The sequence below is a fragment of the Oryctolagus cuniculus genome, chromosome 13 (genome assembly GCF_964237555.1).
Source record: "Oryctolagus cuniculus chromosome 13, mOryCun1.1, whole genome shotgun sequence".
Classification (NCBI taxonomy): domain Eukaryota; kingdom Metazoa; phylum Chordata; class Mammalia; order Lagomorpha; family Leporidae; genus Oryctolagus; species Oryctolagus cuniculus.
The window spans coordinates 73,328,635-73,348,822 of NC_091444.1; the positions used below are offsets into that span (position 1 = coordinate 73,328,635).

A 20,188-nucleotide genomic window follows, 5' to 3' on the forward strand; every position below is an offset into this window, starting at 1 on the left:
TAAGGAAATGTGAACTCAGAAACAAGCTAATGCTAGTATAAAGTAGGACATCCTGGCAATAATTACATGAAAATCCTATTTTTACCTCCTTGAAAACTCATTGTGAAAAGACTTACATCAGGTGAAATTTATTGAAAGGTTGTTTTGTGTGTTTCTTTGAACTATATAAATCTAAATATTACATCAGAACTTAGGGTATTTGCAACAGCCCCTTTGCTGTTTTAGAAATGATTAAGGAGTGAGCCTGCTCTAATGGAAAACAGCCAGTTCATTTCTGGCCAGATCAGTGGAAAGCAGAAGCAGCTGGTGAGCAGCCTGTATTCAGGAGCCCAGCTGGATGCTGGGGGATTTGGAAAAGGTTTCTGAGGGGTGGCAGTGGCGTGCCTTTCCTGGACTCCTTTTAAAATCAAATGGGTACCCTTCTGTCTGAGTTGGGAAGGCTGCTCTACTGGCTGATGAATAGAAGATAGCAATATGGGGTTTCTGCCAGTCATTGAAATTTATTGAGGATCTCTTATTGCCAGCTAATGGAGACACCAAATGGACAAAATGGACATGACTACTAGAGTGCTTGTAATTCTCAACATCACTGAATTAATTAGTCTTTGATAACAAGGACCTTCTTCAGTTAGATACTTTTTCATATTAGTGAGTAGTAGCATGCTTAGTGTAGCTTGTGGTCTTTTGTTTTCTGTTCTGGGTATCCTAAATCAAATTTCTGGAGTAATGGAGCTTGTTAATGTATGAAGACCCCTTATGAAAACCATTTTGATGTAGACTTGCTTCTCAGTTAACAGTTTTGTGGGAGAAGTTTTACACCATTAAGTCGCAAATCCTAAACTGTTATAAATCTCTCTATTGAAGGAATATGCCTAAGGCTTCTATATCTTTTTTCTGGACATAAAGAGATTTGCTACACAGTGTTAAATGAACCTCACAGAGAACCAATGGAACAGCAAATATCTTTCCAGTAGGGAGTATGCAGTCTTGCACAGGCATCCTGCTTTATTCTCTCAGCAAAATGTTTTTATTGATATTTTTAAAGAATCATGCTTTTAGGAGCAACAGAAATAGAAACTGTTATGCAGAACTGAGATACACTCTTATAGCCATTCATTCTACTTCTGTTTAGGGAAAACGGTGGAGTATTATGTAACCTTAACCACCTAATGTCTCATAAGGTTTTTTTTTATTTATTTATTTTTTTTTTGACAGGCAGAGTGGATAGTGAGAGAGAGACAGAGAGAAAGGTCTTCCTTTGCCGTTGGTTCACCCTCCAATGGCCGCCGTGGCCTGCGCACTGCGGCCGGCACACCGCGCTGATCCGATGGCAGGAGCCAGGAGACAGGTGCTTTTCCTGGTCTCCCATGGGGTGCAGGGCCCAAGCACCTGGGCCATCCTCCACTGCACTCCCTGGCCACAGCAGAGAGCTGGCCTGGAAGAGGGGCAACCGGGACAGAATCCGGCGCCCCGAATGGGACTAGAACCCGGTGTGCCGGCGCCGCTAGGCGGAGGATTAGCCTAGTGAGCCGCGGCGCCGGCCTCATAAGGTTTTAAGAATTATAAGTTGTATTTAAAAACATGGCACATTGGAATCAGTGTTTATTTTCTGTGACTCATTTCATTTTCTCAACTTCTGAAGTTTGCTAGATTTCTTTAGCTACCAGCTACCTTACAGTAGCCAATGTGTTTTGTTTTGGGGCTAGATAAAGAAACCATCCATATTTTCAAGCTATTGATAGATACAATTTTTGTGTAATAAATCACGGCATCTAACAAGATAAACAACATGGGCAAAAAATAGCAAGCCTTCCAGAATCCGGGGTTGAAGTTATAAGCTCAGAATTTAAATTATTATCCTATGTCCAAATGAATAACAGATAAAAAGTTCCCTAGGAAAGCAATAACTAAATTGTAACTGTATGGAAATTAGAATAATTAAACTGTATTACCAATTCATTGAAATAAAGAGATTGGGAAAAAAACAGAGTAAATAGGAAATCAAAAGACAAGTTAAAGAAAATAATCAGATAAAACATGGAAACACAAAAAGATAGAAGATGTGATAAAGTTGAAGCTAAAGGACACAGAGAGAAACTGTAATATTTGCATTTTAATTCTAGAATATAAGGGAAAGTGATGTAAATATAATATTTACCAAAAAAGGAATATGAAGTTTCTCATAAAATGATGAGAGATAATGAGTTACAAATTCATGTGCCCTATGAGTTCCAAGAGGGTTACAGAAGGAAGAAATAAAAGCAAAAGTAAGGATGCAAGGAATAAGGAAGACAAGAAAGTGGGGAGGATGAGTAGGAAAAGGAGGGGAAACTTAGAGTTAAGCATGTTGTAATAAAATTGCCCAAAGTTGAAGGACAAAATAAATAAGTAAATAAAAATCTTTAAAGCAGCCAAAGAAAGGTATATTACTTTCAAATGAGCAACAATTGTAGTTAACAGCCGACTTATCAGTAGAAATGATGAAAGACATAGACAATGGGAATAAAGCAAATAACTTACAAACTACAATTCTCAGTAGTATTTTTCATAACAGTGAAGATACAATAGGCATTTTTTTTAAAAAAAGATTTATTTATTTTGTTTGAAAGGGGGGGAGGAACTTCCATCCACTGGTTCACACCCAAATGGTTACAACCAGACCAAAGCTAGGAACCAGGATCTTCTTCTGGGTCTCCCATGTGGATGCAGGGGTTCAAGAATTTGGAACATTTTCTGCTCATCTCTCAGATGCATTATCAGGGAGCTGGAATGGACTTGGAGCAACTGGAAATTGAGCCTGTGTCCATTTGGGATGCTGGTGTGAGAGGTGATGGCTTAACCACTACACCATAGTGCTGGCCCTGAAATAGGCATTTTATTAACTAAATTAAATGATTCATAAGCAGCAGATATCCAGTAAATAAAATACAGGAAGATTTCCAAGTATAGGAAAAATGAACTGCATAATATTTCAGTGATACTGGAAGGAATATAAGGGGCAAGAACTATATGTGTATACATCTAAGTGAATATAAATTTAAAAAGTATTGCTGATTCCTTTGGTTGTTTAAATATACAATTAATGCAAAGGATTATAATATAATCCTTTATATATATATATATATTATGCATATAATCCAGTATAGTAGTAAATGGATTTAAAGTGTTTTACATCCTTGCATTGTCTAAGGATAGGAAAAATCACAGATAAAATTTAGATTCTAATAAGTGACAAATATATGTTGCAGTGTACTAGCTGATGACTAAAGAGTTTAAAGTGTGAAATTTCCACATTACTTAGAATAAAGAATGTGAACAAAAATACTTTTCCCCACTTACATCTAGTTTTCTATATAGTAACACAGAACCAGAGGGCCAAACAAATATCAGATAGGAAAAGAGAAGGGTTAAGCATAGTCAGTTAATTATACAAAAAGTAATGGTGGTAAATGTCCTAAATTTAAGATAAAGACCATCAAGAGATTCCATAATGATGGATTAGGGAGCAACATGTTTTGCTGCGCCAAGGATAAACAGTGAAGAGCAAAGTGTAGGAAGTGCACTCTCAGGAGAATTGAAGAGAAAACATCACTGGACATCCTATGGGAGGAGGTGAAAAGGTATGAACCTGTGTGAAGAATGCAGATGTGCAGCATGGCCACAAGCACAGTTGAGGCAGCCAAGAGCTGCAGCGGGTAACAGTTTGGAAGTGGGGGTGAGACTAGACTGCAGCAATTGTGGTGAGAGAACCAGAGGGAGAGCATGGCATGAATCTGGAATGGAGCTCTGGGGGCTGGCGGTTGCTGACTGTTGCCCGTGGACCTAGTGGAAGTGGAGGGGGAGATTTGTTTTCCCACAGTTTCCCCAAAACAGCACCCACTGTCTGGCTGAGAAAGGGAGAGTGCCACTTTGGTTTAGGGTGGCAGCTACTGAAGCCCTTGTGCATGCCTAATCAGAAGTTCTGGCAGCAGTTGGGGGGGCAGGCAGCAACATTTGGCCAGAGGCTTTTGGGTGGGCGTGTAATATAGAGATTCTAGCTGAGGGAATGGTCTGCAGTTCCCGTTGACTTTGAGCCTTGCTGGGAGGTGGCTGGGGATCCACATGGTACAGTGGGGTGCTTACAGCCTCCCAGGGTAAAGACCCCAAGGTGGGGCTGTCTCAGGGAATATCTACCTCTCTGTTGACTGGACAGGCTGGCAATGTGGAGAGAAACCTCCAGACCTGGCAGCTGCGGAGGCCTTGTGTGCTGAGACTGAATTCCAATTCTTCTCATGCTATTCAAAACAAGTGAAAGGGGGAGAATCCTCCCAAACTTCTTCTATGAAACCTGCATCTCCTTAGTACCTATACCTGAACAAGATATAACTGAGAAAGAGGATTACATACCAATATCCCTGGTGAACAGAACATAGATGTGAAAATTTTCAAGATATTAGTTAATCAAATCAAAAAACACATCAGAAAGATCATTCTCTCAGACCAAGTGGGATTTATCCCCACTATGCCGGGATAGTTCAATATTTGCATATCCATAAATGTGATACATCACATTAACAAACTGAAGAACAAAAACCATATGATTATCTCAATAGATGTAGAGAAAGCATCTGATAAAATGCAACATCCTTTCATGTTGAAAACTTTAAGCAAATTGGGTATAGAAGGAATATTCCTCAACATAATCAAGGCAATATATGACAGACCCATGGATAGCATCCTGTTGAATGGGAAAAAGCTGTAAGTACTCCCACAAGATCTGGAACCAGACAAGGATGTCGACTCTCACCATTGCTATTTAATATATTCCTGGAAGGTTTAGCTATAGTTATTAGGCAAGAAAAAGAAATCAAAGGGGTATAAATTGGAAAGGAGGAAGTCAAACTATCCCTATTTGCAGGTGGCATGATCCTATTTTATAGAGGATCTAAAAGACTCCATTGAGACACTATTGGAACACATGAAAGAGCTTGGTAAAGTGACAGTATATAAAATCAACACAGAAATCAATAGTCTTTGTATACACAGACAGTGTCATGTCTAAGAAAGAATTTTAAGGTCAGTCCCATTCACAGAGCTCCAAATACCTTGGAATAAATTTAACCAAGATGATAAAATATTTTTGTGATGAAAATTAAAATCAAAAAAGAATGGAATACCAGAAGACATTTAAAATGGAAAACTCTTCCATGTTCATGGATTGGAAGAATCAACATCATTAAAATGTCCATACTACCAAAAACGGTTTACAGATTGATTGCAATTCCAATCAAATACCAATAATTTTCTTCACAGATTTAGAAAAAATTAAGCTAAAATTCATACAGAAACACTGCGGACTCATCTTGTGAAGCCTGCACTGTCAAGGACAATGGAGCGATGCTGTTGTTCCAAAAGAAGCGACACGGACTGGCTTCAGTGATCATATACATCTTTATTAACAACCACATACACTTAAAAATTTTTATTTTTAGACAGGCAGAATGGACAGTGAGAGAGAGAGACAGAGAGAAAGGTCTTCCTTTGCCATTGGTTCACCCTCCAATGGCCGCCGCACTGCGGCCTGCGCACCATGCTGATCCAATGGCAGGAGCCAGGTACTTATCCTGGTCTCCCATGGGGTGCAGGGCCCAAGTACTTGGGCCATCCTCCACTGCACTCCCTGGCCACAGCAGAGAGCTGGCCTGGAAGAGGGGCAACCGGGACAGAATCCGGTGCCCCTACCGGGACTAGAACCTGGTGTGCCAGCACCACAAGGCGGAGGATTAGCCTAGTGAGCCGCAGCGCCGGCCACAACCACATACACTTTTAAACGGCAGGCAGAAGGGGTGTAATTAAATCAGGGCAACCCTAACTCTACAGGACAGCACTGACACTGGTGCCAATGTGCCTCTCCAATCAGCTTGAGGGTCATGTAGCTAGGGAAGCTTTCCAGGTGGGCCTGGGCCACACCTGGGAGCAGTTTACTTGATAGGCAGAAGGCGAGGGTGAGGGGAAATGTGCCTGGGGCTTCTGCCACCTGCCAGCCGTCAGGCTAACTGCATGGGCTAGGCAGGCAGTCTCATGGGATCATCCACAAAATATGAGAGCCAGAATAGCTAAAGCAATCTTATATAACTAAAATGAAGCTGGAGGCCTCACATTACCAGATTTCAAGAAATACCATAGTGCAGTTATAATCAGAACAGCCTGGTATTGGCACAAAAACAAACTTGTAGACCAATGAACAGAATAGAAACTCCAGAAATCAATCCATGTATCTACAACCAATTTATATTTGATGAAGGAACTAAAATCAATCTCTGAAGAAAGGACAGTCTGATCAACAAATTATGCTGGGGAAACTGGATCTCCACGTGCAGAGATCTATGTATCTATATCTACCTACCAACCTACCTACCTACCTATCTTATACCTTACAAAAATCCACTCAAAATGAATCAAAGACCTAAATCTACAACGTAAGACCATCAAATTACTAGATAACAATGTAGAAATTCTGCGAAATATAGTATAGGTGAAGATTTCTTGGAAAAAAACTCAGAAGTACAGGCAGTCAAAGCCAAAATTAATAGTTGGGATTACATCAAGCTGAGATGCTTCTGCACTGCGAAACAAACACTCAGCAAAGTTAAAAGGCAGCTGACAGAATGGGAGAAAATATTTGCAAACTATGCAGTTGATAAAGAGTTAACATCCAGAATTTATAAACAGTTCAAGAAATTCAACAACAACAAAATATACAATCCATTTAAGAAATGGGCAAAGGTCTTGAACTGGCATTTTTCAAGAAAGGAAATTCAAGTGGCTAATTGTCAGGGACCACGCAGCATGTGACCTCTTAGTGGAAAGACAGGGCTCTATAGACAGGCCAGACCAGATTATCTGATAATGCAACTTGTGTGACCTCATGCCTTAAGACCTTGTAACCTTTCCCCTACTTGCACAAGCATTGCAGCTACAAGATAAGCTCTCCCTCCTTCCACCGCCCGACATCCTGCCCTCCTAAACGCCCCTTCTTCCCCCACCCGACACCCTGCCTTTATGATATATAAGTGTGTGCTTGAAAAAATAAAAATCTCAGCTTGATCAGCACCTGTCTTGCTGCCATCTTTGTGTCTCCTGTCCCTTTCATTTCTCCTTCTAGGTGCTCAGTGTCCCATGGGACGGGACAGCTAATGACTTGAGAAAATGATCAAAATCACTTGCCATCAGGGGCATACAAATCAAAACCACAATGAGTTTTCAGCTCATTCCAGCTAGAATGGCTGTCATACAGAAATCATCAAATAACAAATTACTCAAGGATGTTGGGTGGAAAAGTACCCTGGTCCACTCTTGGTGGGAATGTAAACTGGTGTAGCCTCTGTGGAAGACAGAATGGAGATACCTCAGAATCTGAAGATTCTGAAGATACCTCAGAAATCTGAAGATAGAGCTACCATAGCCATCCCACTCCTGGGAATTTACCCAAACTAAAAGGAATCAGTATATTAAATTTTTATCTGTTCCCACATGTTCATTGCAGCACAATTCACAATAGCTAAGATATAGAATCAACCCAGATGTACATCGACTGTTGACTGCATAAAGATATTATGGTATATATCCACTATGGATTACTGCTCAGTTGTAAAAAAATAAAAATTCCTATTTTTTGCAATGAGATGCTCAGAACTGGAAACTACTGTACTTAGTGAAATTAGCCACTCCCAAAAAGACAGATATCATATGTATTCTCTGATCCGAGGTAACTAATAGAGTACCTGAAATGTAATGTATTTGAGTGAAATAGACATTTTGAGAATCAATGATTACTTATAACCCTTGTCTGTTCCTTGAGGTACAGTGTTTTGATTTTTGTTTTGTTTTGTTTTTATTTTTAAACTATTTGTTGAACTATTTTATTTAGAGTAGGGTTAACTAGATGATTATTAAGTCTACTGAAAATAGATCATTGTAAATTAAGAGTGGGAACTTGAGAGGGAGGAGGTGAAGGGTTACAGTATATGTAGGATGCAGGGTAGGCTGGGAAGTGGCATTGTGTTACTAATTTGTATATGTGAAATATATGAAACTTGTATAACTTAAAAATTTTTACAAATTAAAAGAAAAAAAGATAAACTCCCCCCCCCAAAAAAAAAGACCATCACCTTGAACTTTTTTAAACAGGTTTTTGATATATGCAGCTTATGCACTAAAAGTAATGAATTTATAAATTTGAATATAAAGTAATGGAAAAGGACTAGCCATGCAAGCAGTGGTGGAAATTAATCTGCAAATATATTCTCATATTTAAGGAACAAATAATGCCATGTTGTACAAATGAATCTAGATTACAGAAAATCAGAAATTTTCTCAATTCATAAAATAATATAAGCCCATTTCTTACATATACAAGCCTACACTTAAAAATCTTAAGCAAATATTATCAAATTAAATCCAGCAATATATAGATAAAATAATGTAGAATGTAAAATGGTGACAATGCTGTCCATAATTGCCAGTAAGAGACAGAGCCTAGGTGTGGGCATTGTGACACAGCAGGTTAAGCCAACACATAGGGTTCCCTCTTCGTATATTGCAGTGCTCTGCAGCTTCTCATCTAGCTCTCTGGTAATGCACCTGTGAAGAAGCAGATACTGGCTCCAGTGCTTGGATTCTGCCACCCACGTAGGAGATCTGGATGGAAGTTGTTGGATCCTGGCTTCAGCCTGGCCTGACAGTGGCCATTATGGCCATTTGAGCAGTGACCAGCAAATGGAAGATATCTTTCTTTCTCTGTGTATCTTTCTTTCTCTCACTCTACCTTTCAAATAAGTGGGCAAATCTTTAATGAAAAAGGGACAGGCCCTATTTTTACCCCATGGATCTGTACTGACCATGTAATTTGCTTTGACAATTGAGACATTAACAAATCTGAGGCAAACAGAAGATTAAACATCTCTTGGGCACTGGACCTTGAAACTCTTGCAATATTGCTATTTTGTGAATAAATAAGTATTAGCTTTCTGAATGAGTCATATCTGGCTATGTCTCAACTTCTGTTACCTTATTAAAAAGCAGCAAGCTGCCAGATAAAGTATTCATTGCAGCCAACTGAAAATTGTCTGCAGACACACACTAGTGAGCCTATCAGCCATACCCATCCTAGGTTAGAACCAGTCAGCAAATTCATGACTCTAGTACAAGAAATCTTCAGAAATTCATGGAAAATTGATTTCATGAAAAATCTATGCGTGAATTTCAAAAGTTCTTTTTTAGATTCATTTAGTTGCATTTTTACAGGCTTTTGAAATTGTTCTTTTAAGTGATTTGTATTTTAAGCTGCTATTGTTAACTGTCACAAGGATTATATCATAATCAAATGATTTTTATGTTAGAAATAAAAAGGAATTGATCACTGTTAAATATAAGAGTGGGAATAAGAGAGGGAAGAGATGTGCAATTCGGGACATGCTCAAGCTGACTTACCTCAAACGGTAGAGTTAGAAATATACCAGGAGATTCCAATTCAATCCCATCAAGGGGGCATGTACCAGTGCCATCTCACTAGTCCCAGTGATCAATTTCTGTTCACAATTGATCATAATGATAGGACTAAGAACCAAAGGGATCACATAAACAAGAATAGTGTCTGCAAATACTAGCTGATAGAATAAAAAAGGGAGAGAACGATCCAACATGAGAAGTGAGATACACAGCAGACCCATAGAATGGCAGATGTCCTAAACAGCACTCTGGCCTCAGAATCAGCCGTTAAGGCATGTGGATTCGGCTGAAAAGCCCATGAGAGTATTTCAGGCATGGAAAGCCAAGACACTCTGGGGGAAAAAAAAAAAAAAAAAAAAAAACAAACCTAAATGAAAGATCTCCGCGAGTGAGATCCCAGTGGAAAGAACGGGTCATCAAAGAAGGAGGTACCTTTCTCTGAAGGGAGGAGAGAACTTCCACTTTGACCATGGCCTTGTCTAAATATGATCAGAGGCGGTGAACTCAGGGGGCTTCCATAGCCTTGGCAGCTCATGACAAGAGCCTAGGGTGATTACTGATGCCATAAACAAGAGTGTCAATTTGTTAAGTCAACAACAGGAGTCACTGTGCACTTACTCCTCATGTAGGATCTTTGTCCTTAGTGTGCTGTACATTGAGATTTAATGCTATAACTAGTCCTCAAACAGTATTTTTCACTTTATGTTTCTGTGTGGGAGCAAACTGTTGAAATCTTTACTTAATGTATGCTAAACTGATCTTCTGTATCTAAAGAGAATCAAAAATGAATCTTGATGTGCATGGAAGGGGAGAGGGAGTGGGAAAGGGGAGGGTTGTGGGTGGGAGGGACGTTATGGGGGGGAAGCCATTGTAATCCATAAGCTGTACTTTGGAAATTTATATTCATTAAATAAAAGTTAAAAAAAAAAGAAATAAAAAGGAATTTTAACTGAAGCTCAGTTAAACTTGTCATATTGGCAAAGGCCAAATAAAAACAAGTGCCCCCTGTTCTGTTTCTCAAATAAATATTTCTTTAAAACAGGAGGTTGCTGTGGACATTTATCCTGGTGGTTAAGATGTATACATCCCATATTTGGAGTGCCTGTGTGCAATAACCACCTCCAGATTCTGACTCCAGATGCCTGCCAATGCATACCCTGGGAGGTAGTGGTAGTAACTCAGATCCTTGGGTCCCTGTCAATATGGCTTTAATTGCTGCTGGGTTGTGGCTATCATGGACATCTGGGGAGTGAATCGAAGTATTCAGGCATGGGAAGTCTGTCTTATGTCTTTCTTTCTCTCAGAGAAATAATTTTTTAGTAGCCTGTGCTACAATCATTGATTGGTCTGATGAAACAGAAAATAAATCTTGTGGAGCTGGCATTGTAGCACAGCTGGTTAAGTTAGGACTTGCAATGCTGGCATATCATATGGTTGCCCACTTGGGTCCTGATTGTTCCACTTTGGATCCAGCTTCCTAGTAATGTGCCTGGGAAAGCATCCTAAAATTGTCTAAGCACTTAGGCCCTTGTCACCCAAGTGGGAAATCTTGATTAATTTCCAGGCCCCTGGCTTTGGTCTGGCCCAGCCCTGGCATTGTAGCCATATGAGGAGTGAACCGGTGGATGTACGATCTCTCAGTCTTTCTCTCTCTTTCTCTCTGTCACTCTCTTCTCTCTTGTACTCTCTCTCTTCCTCCTTCCATCCCTATTTCCCTCTCTGTGATACTGCCTCTCAAAAAATTTTTAGAAAAAGGAAGTAGCTAATTAAGATTTATAAAATATGTGGGAAAAACAAATTAGGATGTGTCTTCCTATTGAGGGTCTGGTTGACTATCCAGAATACAGATTTGAGAGGTTGACATAAAATAAACTAGATAGAGAAGCACAGGGATGAAAAAATAGAATGATGGCAAATCTGAGAAGTGTACTTTAGGGGTTGGGTGTTTTGGCTTACTGTGTAAAACCTCCCCCTGCAATGCCAACATCCTATACGGATGCCAGTTCATGTCCAAGCTGTTCCACTTCTGGTCCAGCTCCCTGCTAATGGCCTGGGAAAAGCAGTGAAGATGGCCCAAGTGGTTGGTCTCCTGATACTCAATGTGGGAGACCTCGAAAAACTCTTAGCTTCTCGTTTTGGATCAGAGAGTAGATGTCTGAAACCAGAGATCAGAATCAGTCTACTCAATGAACTTAGCCCATTCTCCATCTAGAGGCTGTGTGTGTGTGTGTGTGTGTGTGTGTTTCTAAATATTTATTTATTTATTTGAAAGGCAATGTTACAAGGGGTGGGGGAGACACACACACACACACACACAGGGAGTGAGATAGAAAGATGAGCAAAATTTCATTTGTTCGTTCCTTCCCCAGATGGCTGCAATGGCAGGAACTAGGCCACTAAAGCCAGGAGTGGGGACAGTGGCCCAAAGACTTAGGCCATCCTCTGCTGCTTCTCCAGGCCCGTTAGCCAGGTGCTGGATTGGAGGTGCAGCACCCAGGACTGAAAGGTGCTCATATGGGTTGCTGGTGTAGCAGGCAGTGATCTAATCTGCTATGTCACAATGCCAGCTAGGGATCACTTTAAGTATCTGCCGGAGGGAACTTAATAGTTGTTATGGGCCAATGGCTGATACAGATTTTCCATTCTTCCCTTACAGAAGCAAAAATTTCTCATTATTGTCTTTTTCATATTCCATCAACATATAGTGGGTGCATTTATGTTATACATCTTTTTATGTCTCTGGATCAAGCAGGATCAAAAACTAACATGACACAGAGATTGGCTCACATATTATGTAGAGATTTTGGACTTTCAGTTTGAAGTAGAAGCTATTTGGAACTTTTGGGTTGTCTTATGGTTAGGGGTGAATGTATTCTTACTATTTTATATAAGTTGAACAAATCAAGTATTTCAAGACATGAAAAACAGTCGCTGGTAGACTGTATTGTTCTTCTCTAATATCCATTTTGAATCTTTTCAGGAGAATTTTACTTTCCTTGCCTTTTGAAATCGTGTAAGGTCATGTGATTCACTTTTTTTAACTGGTCAAAAGTGATTAGAAGTGATGTACTACTTCCATATAGAAGCTTAAGAGATAGTGAAAGTTTTTCCAATTTCTTCCCCACTTCTCCTGACTACTGGCTACCTCCTGCAACATTACAGATAGTAGCTGCTCTGTCAGACTAATCTCAGAGTAAGAATGGCAACTCAGGTGGTAAGTTACAAGCCTGTCTGCAATAAACATGAAATATGAGTGAGAAAGAAACCTTTGTTGAGTTGACCACTGAGATTTTGATAATCCTGTTACCTTGGCATAACTCTACCAGTATTGATTGATACAAATCCAATGTACATTACCAGCAAGCAATAAAAGTGAAGTATACTCAATCATAGAATAGTATATAACTATTAAAATGAGTAAACTTTCAGCAGTGAGGAATTTCCTTAAATATAATACTGAGACAAAAATTAGATTTAGAGAAGACATTCTATATAACACAATTCCTATGAGGATCAAAATACGTTAAATGAGGATAAGGTGTTTTGGCTTACATGAGAAGTCTATAAAAGAAAATCTAAGAAATTATAATCATGATGGTTATTGTGAAATGGCAGAAATATTAAGTAGTAAGAAAGCAGTATCAAAGCTTCAAACTCTTGATGCTTATGTTAGTTTCAAATGTGTTTGTTTTGTGATAAATTTGTTGAACTTTACATTTAGTAAATTGAAAAAGTTATTTCACAGACATTGAACATAAAGCCATTATATTAATTATATTCTTAGACATTAATACCTCATTATTCTAAGTCCCATTAACACATTCGAGACCAAATATGTAATCAACAGTATTAACTCATAGCCACATAAGGAAAGGAATGCCAAGCACCTTACTTCATTTTAAAATTACCAGTCATTTTCAAATGCTTTGACCCTTTAATGATTACTTTGGGCTCTAAAATAGATACCATGAATAAGATTAATATAGAGCCACATGCTCAGTTCAGTTCAGGATACAACCAGTAATTTTGAGCTGTGTAATGAAGAAAAGGTCACCATTTATTTTATGCTATTGACAAGCAGAAATCGATAAAGTAATTTTTTTACAATCTTGTCCACTAGCAAAATTCTTAAAATATTATTTGCATGTTTATGCAGTTTTTATGCATTAGTTAATGAAAAAATTGTCAACAAGAATTGTGAGTGTTGACACACATTTCTATTAAATTAACCACAAGTAATGTTTTCTGGTATACTGTTGTCAACAGAACAAACTCTGATGACACTTTGGATCACATTATACAATAAAAACTATCATAAATGATGTCTTGCTTTCCAAATGGATACTGTTATTCCCTTAGATTTAAGGCTACCAACTTGTGAACAAAGCATATGATTTTATTTTTAGCTCTGGCACTTACCTGAACACACTTATTCAGCAATACTATTACTAACCCAAGGTAGTACTTTACATATTTATTATTTATATCCCCATGTCTATTCCTTTGTTTATGGTCATCATATAAAACTACCTACCTATTATTTCCTTGATAAAAATAGCAATAGAGCTATTTTCTTTTTGTAAACACTGAAATGGTGGATTATCCCACTGCAAAATAAATGATTCAATTAATGTGATGTTTATAAAAACCAAGGTATGATTTCTGATCCAAAGCCAGGAGCCAGGTACTTCCTCCTGGTCTCCCATGCGGGTGCAGGCCCCAAGGATTTGGGCCATCCTCCACTGCCTTCCCGAGCCACAGCAGAGAGCTGGACTGGAAGAGGAGCAACTGGGACAGATCTGGCGCCCCAACAGGGACTAGAACCCGGAGTACTGGCACTGCAGGCAGAGGATTAGCCTAGTGAGCCGCGGCGCCAGCCAGCAAGGAATGATTTCTGAAGATGGGTTGTTGAGTAAATCTTTTGAGAAACTTTACAAGAACATTAAATTATCAAACCCAAAAACCCAAATTATTTTATCTTCCACAGATTGTTCTTTAATCAACTAATATGAAGCACCCTGCATGAACCATCTAGGTTAAAAAAGTTGAAATTTTTGTTTCCACGTATAAAACCTTAGAAATACATGAAACATGTGCAATATAAATAATCAACTAATTATATTTTCAGTCATTTAAAATGGTTTTATAGTACTTATATACATTTTACTTTGAGGGTAAATGGAAGTATCATTTTGTAACAGATTTGGCATTTAACACGAAGATAACAATAAACATTTCTAGTATAACTGTAAAACCCCCACATTGATTAAAGCCAAAGTTTAACAAGTACCTGTAAAATTAATTTATATCTCCGGATAATTAAAACTGTCTTACAGTGCCGGCATCCCATCTAAGTGCCGATTTGAGTCCCAGATGCTCCACTTCCAATACAGCTCTCTGCTGTGGTTTGAGAAGGCAGTGGAAGATGGCCCAAGTTCTTGGGCCCCTGCACCTGCGGGGAACACCCGGAGTAGGCTTGTGGCTCATGGCTTTGGATCGGCGCAGCTCCGGCTGTTGCGGCCATCTGGGGAGTGGACCAGCAGATGGACGACCTCTCTCTCTCTCTCTGCTTCTCCTTCACTGTATGTGTAACTCTGACTTTCAAAATAAATTTAAAAAATCTTAAAAAAAAACCTGTCTTACGGGGTATAGAATATTAATCTATATGGCCTATACTGTTAAGCACAAGTAAAAAACTGATTTATATTTACTAATTCCTAGCATGCCAATTCCTAACATGTAATGGCAAATTATTTCTAAAATCATGAGAATTAAACCAAGAGATAATTTTGATTTACTAGCTCACACCTGTCTTCTTGAACACTAATGCCACTGAAAAAGTTATGCTTTGATATTTTCTTCTTTAATTGAAAAAAGATACACTTGGGGCATTTTGATGCCAAGTTAATAAATCCTGAAGAAAGAATTTAATATCGGAAACATGGATATAAACTTAGAATGGACTGAATTGGCTCTACTCTAATGAACTGTGACATTTAATTCATAATGGCAGAAATTGCAGCTTAAATCCTCATTAATCAGAATGGAGATAAATCACAAATCACTCATCATGACTTTCTTCTCATTCCCAAAATGATTAAAAAGAAAAAAAAAAAGAATGCAAAGAAACTCACAGCAGGACACACTGGCTTGACATATCTCACATGCTTTTATTTAGCAGGAAAGAGGAGAAGAAAAATTAAGCCCAAGTGAACTTGGAGACTCTATTCTTACGTAAGTGGCACTTGACTTTTTATGTGTGTGTGTGTACATATATGGAAGTGTGAGTAATCAATGCTTTTTAAAAGAATATCAATGAAAGCATTCCCTGGCATAAAGTGCATGCTGAGAAAACTGTACAATGTCCAGAAAACTATTGTTTCTGACTTTTTTCTTCTGCTTTCCACTTATTGACTCGACATGATGAAATGGCTGAGGAAAAGAGGATAGCATCTCGAATACAAAGGCACTGAATGGCAGCTGTCTATCTGTAGCAGCAGTCACTATGTTCATGGGTAGAAAAGAACAAGCTATACAGTTGAGTTTGCTACCCCCACCCACCCAAGATTATAGTGAATGAAACAACCCTCTTCCTAATTCAAAATTGTTTCCCACATCACTCCATTCCTCCCATGGTCTCATAAGAATTCATAGTGATTTCAAGTTTTCCTAACTTACTGAGGAAAAGCTGGGCAAGACAGAAAAGTTCCAAAATTGTCTGAAGGGACCATTTATAGGGTATAATTCAAGGAGATAAATTATTGAGATCTGATCAGTGAATGTCTAATCTGGAGTACTAGGAAAGGGAGAAGACTGCCAGCAGGATTGGGGAAATGTTCAGGGTGATGGAAAAGTTCTAAAAGTGCATCACGGCTCACTAGGCTAATCCTCCACCTGTGGCACCAGCACACCGGGTTCTAGTCCCGGTTGGGGTGCTGGATTCTGTCCCGGTTGCCCCTCTTCCAGGCCAGCTCTCTGCTGTGGCCAGGGAGTGCAGTGGAGGATGGCCCAAGTGCTTGGGCCCTGCACCCCATGGGAGACCAGAAGCACCTGGCTCCTGGCTCCTGCCATCGGATCAGCGCGGTGCACCAGCCACAGCGCGCCGGCCGCGGCGGCCATTGGAGGGTGAACCTATGGCAAAGGAAGTCCTTTCTCTCTGTCTCTCTCTCTCACTGTCCACTCTGCCTGTAAAAAAAAAATGCATTGTGGGGATGGATTCATGAGTCAATAAATTTACTAAAAAGCTTTGAATTGTGCCCTGTCAGTGGATGGGTTTTATGGTCTGTGAATTTTATCTCAAAATACCTGTGAAAATATTTCTCTTAACCACAGCTGCAGATTTTTTCCAGTTGTTAACATTGTGTATATGAAAGTACTTTAAAAACTTCATGGAAAATATATATTACCATTGCATATATACATGGGGTTGCTGCCCATACAACCGCAGAAACAGGTGCTCAATTATTCTTAAGATTGCATATTCCATCCTTAGCATCAAATTAGTAAGCCTTTATCTTTATGCACCCAAATGAGTTATTTATCTTTTAATTCCATTTCCATGAATTGTTTGAAGTCTTTTCATATTTACATGCTTATTTTCCACATAAGTTTGTTTAAAAATAGTCACTGCAAATTTAATAAAAATCAATCAGATTTTATCTAACTAGTGGGGACAGGTAGCACTAATTTGTAAATAAAGAATTTAAAATGTTGCCAGAAATAGTGCTTTCTTCATCATTTAATCATATATGTATATGTGTGCATATATATGTGCATATATACTTAATTTCTTGATCAACAAATATGTATATGTGTGTGTATATATATATATATATGACTGTTGAATCTCTATAACTCATTGAAAAATTCTGTAGTAATATAATTTATAACTTATCATCACCATCTGGTGAATAAAACCTGGGTCCATCATATTCTGAATATTCTAGTTATATGCTTTCTCTTTCTAATAATACTTTAGAAGGATTTTTAGGCAGAACTGGTTTCTTCTTCTCTATATTCCGATAGCAATGAGCATGGAATTTTGCTGCAATTCTTAGGTATATTACTACTCTGCATTATAGTTGCTTATATGTCTATTTCTTTACTAGTGTGTATGCTTCTTTGGACAGGCTTCATATCATACATTTGTTTCCACAGTACCTAACACAAAGTAGTTAAGAAATTTTCATTCCAGTATGTGATTTTATTAATGATGATTTTTTCTCAGTAGTATTAAAGTTACATTAATACCCCCTTTCCAGTTTTTTTAATATTTGAAAAAATAAAAAGGCTCAATGGGAGACAATCCCTTGGAATGAGCTTTGATTTCATATGAGATTATATTGAACTAACATATAATACAGATTCTAACGGGGCCGGCGCTGTGGCACAGCAAGTTAATGCCCTAACCTGAAGCACCAGCATTTGATAGGGGCGCCAGTTCTATTCCCGGCTGCTCCTCTTCTGATCCAGCTCACTGCTATGGCCTGGGAAAGCAGTAGAAGATGGCCCAAGTCCTTGGGCCTCTGTACCTACATGGGAGACTGGGAAGAAACTCCTGGCTCCTGTCTTCGGATCACGGCCATCTGAGGAGTGAACCAGTGGTTGGAACACCTCTCTCGGTCTCTACCTCTCTCTTTAACTCTTTCAAAAAAATAAAATAAATTTTTAAAAAATAAAAAATATAGATTATTATGTCTAATATGAAACTACCCAAGATTATTACATTTAAATGAATTGAAATAAATATATTCAGATGTAGGCATGTGGCATGGTGAATACACTACTTGGAACAACTTCACATATCAGAATGCCTAGTAGATTAAAGTCCTAGTTCTGCTTCTAGTTCTAGAGACCTGCTAATGCATGTCCTTCAAGGCAGTGGTGGTGGCTCAAGTAGTTGGTTCTCTGCCACCCATGTAGGAGACTTGGGTTTGGTTTTGGGCTCCTGGCTTTAGATTGTCCAAGTCCAGCCATTGAATGCCACTTTTTTTTTTAAGATTTATTTATTTACTTGAAAGTCATAGTTATACAGAAAGTGAAGGAGAGGCAGAGAGAGAGAGAGAGAGAGAGAGAGAGAGAGAGAGAGAGAGAGGGGTCTCCTATCTGCTGCTTCACTTCCCAGATGGTCGCAACGGCCAGAGCTGCACTGATCCAAAGCTCGGAGACAGGAGTTTCTTCCGGGTCTCCCATTTGTGTGCAGAGGCCCAGGAACTTGGGCCATCTTCTACTGCTCTTCCAGGCCATAGCAGGGAGCTGTATCGGAAATGGAGCAGCCGAAACTCGAACTGGCACCCATGTGGGTGCTGGCATTGCAGGCAGTGGCTTTACCTGCTACACCACAGCATGGGTCCTCTGAACGCCACTTTGGAAGTGAATCAGTGGATGGACATCCTATCTCTGTATATGTTTGCCTTTCAAATAAATCAAAATATTTTTTCAAATATTCAGTTTCTGGCACATTAGCCATATTTTCAATGACTGACAGTCTTATGTGGCTTGTGACAACTTCATTAATGAGCATAGATAAAGAATTTTCTGTCATCACAGAAAGGTTTGTTGGATAGATTTTGTGTAGATCTTTGTGTTAAAACTGATCTGTATTAAAATTATTTGACTTTAAACCAGATAGCACTACCAACTCAAGACATTCTAATATACACTCTATTGTTCCAGACTAATAGGAAATTGTTAAATGGTTGATAGGTGTCATATTCCATCTGCTGTATTAACCATATAGTATTTTAAAAATTACCATGGTATAGAATACCTCCAAAGCTATTAAAGAAATTCTATATTTATTTAATAAAGGGATTAATTCTTATTTCAATGATGGTGGGGAAATTAGGTTATATTAATAATTTATATATTGCTTTTTGAAAAAATAAAACATCATCCATGTGCATATCAAATGGATAGAAAAAATATGATTGCTGAATTATGAAAGGCAATTAAGAATGAATGCATTCTTTTCTTCCTAGGTATTTATTATGAAAACAAGACAGATAAAACTCAAGTGAAGAAACACTTCAAAAAACTTTGTGATTTTAAGTCCTTGGCAGTATTATTGAAATGACTTCAAAAAACCCAGTAACTGTATGGCCACATATTGTGTAGCTATTCATTCAAAGGCTGTGAGGAAGGGTAATCAAATACTAGGAGTACAAAGACAAGTTCATTGCCTGCAGAGGGAGCAAAGGGTTTTCCTGTTTTCTCTGCTCTCTCTATCTCCATTAGATGCATATTTTCTATACCTGAACAGAACTTGAGCTCATGATCATTGTCAAGCTACAGGGTATAAAATGTAATGAGAAATGACCATTTCACCCATTTACTCTAAATGTTAAAGTAATCACAGATAATTAAAACTGTAGTAGTAAATGGTCATTTTTCCATTCAATTATTGTTTCTAGCCATTTTCTGTATTCCAACTAAACTAGGTTCTTTTTGATTTTTTACTTCTTATTTGGTAAAATATTAAGCATTTTTACTGTAATGTAAATCTAAAATATGTTATCTAAAAAATAAAAAAAGGAAGGAGGATGGGAGGGAGGGAGGGAGGGGATATTATTATGTTTTTAAAATTGTGTCTACAAATCACATTAAATCTTTTAAAAACTAAAAACTAAAATTAAAAATTAAAAATAATAAACACAAAAATGAAGATACTTCAAAAAATGTGAAGAGAGAGGGTAGATTT

The 20,188-nt window shown here is 38.4% G+C and overlaps 1 long non-coding RNA gene across 5 annotated transcripts in view; it reads left to right on the plus strand.

Annotated features, from left to right (window-relative positions):
- The window catches only part of LOC138844874 (uncharacterized), a 412,620-nt gene that overhangs the window by 29,199 nt on the left and 363,233 nt on the right, over positions 1–20,188 (plus strand). For all 5 annotated transcript variants that reach the window (XR_011381280.1, XR_011381282.1, XR_011381278.1 and 2 more), the window contains one exon: positions 15,668–15,723. This is a non-coding gene — a long non-coding RNA (uncharacterized lncRNA). The remainder of the gene's footprint in view (positions 1–15,667; positions 15,724–20,188) is intronic.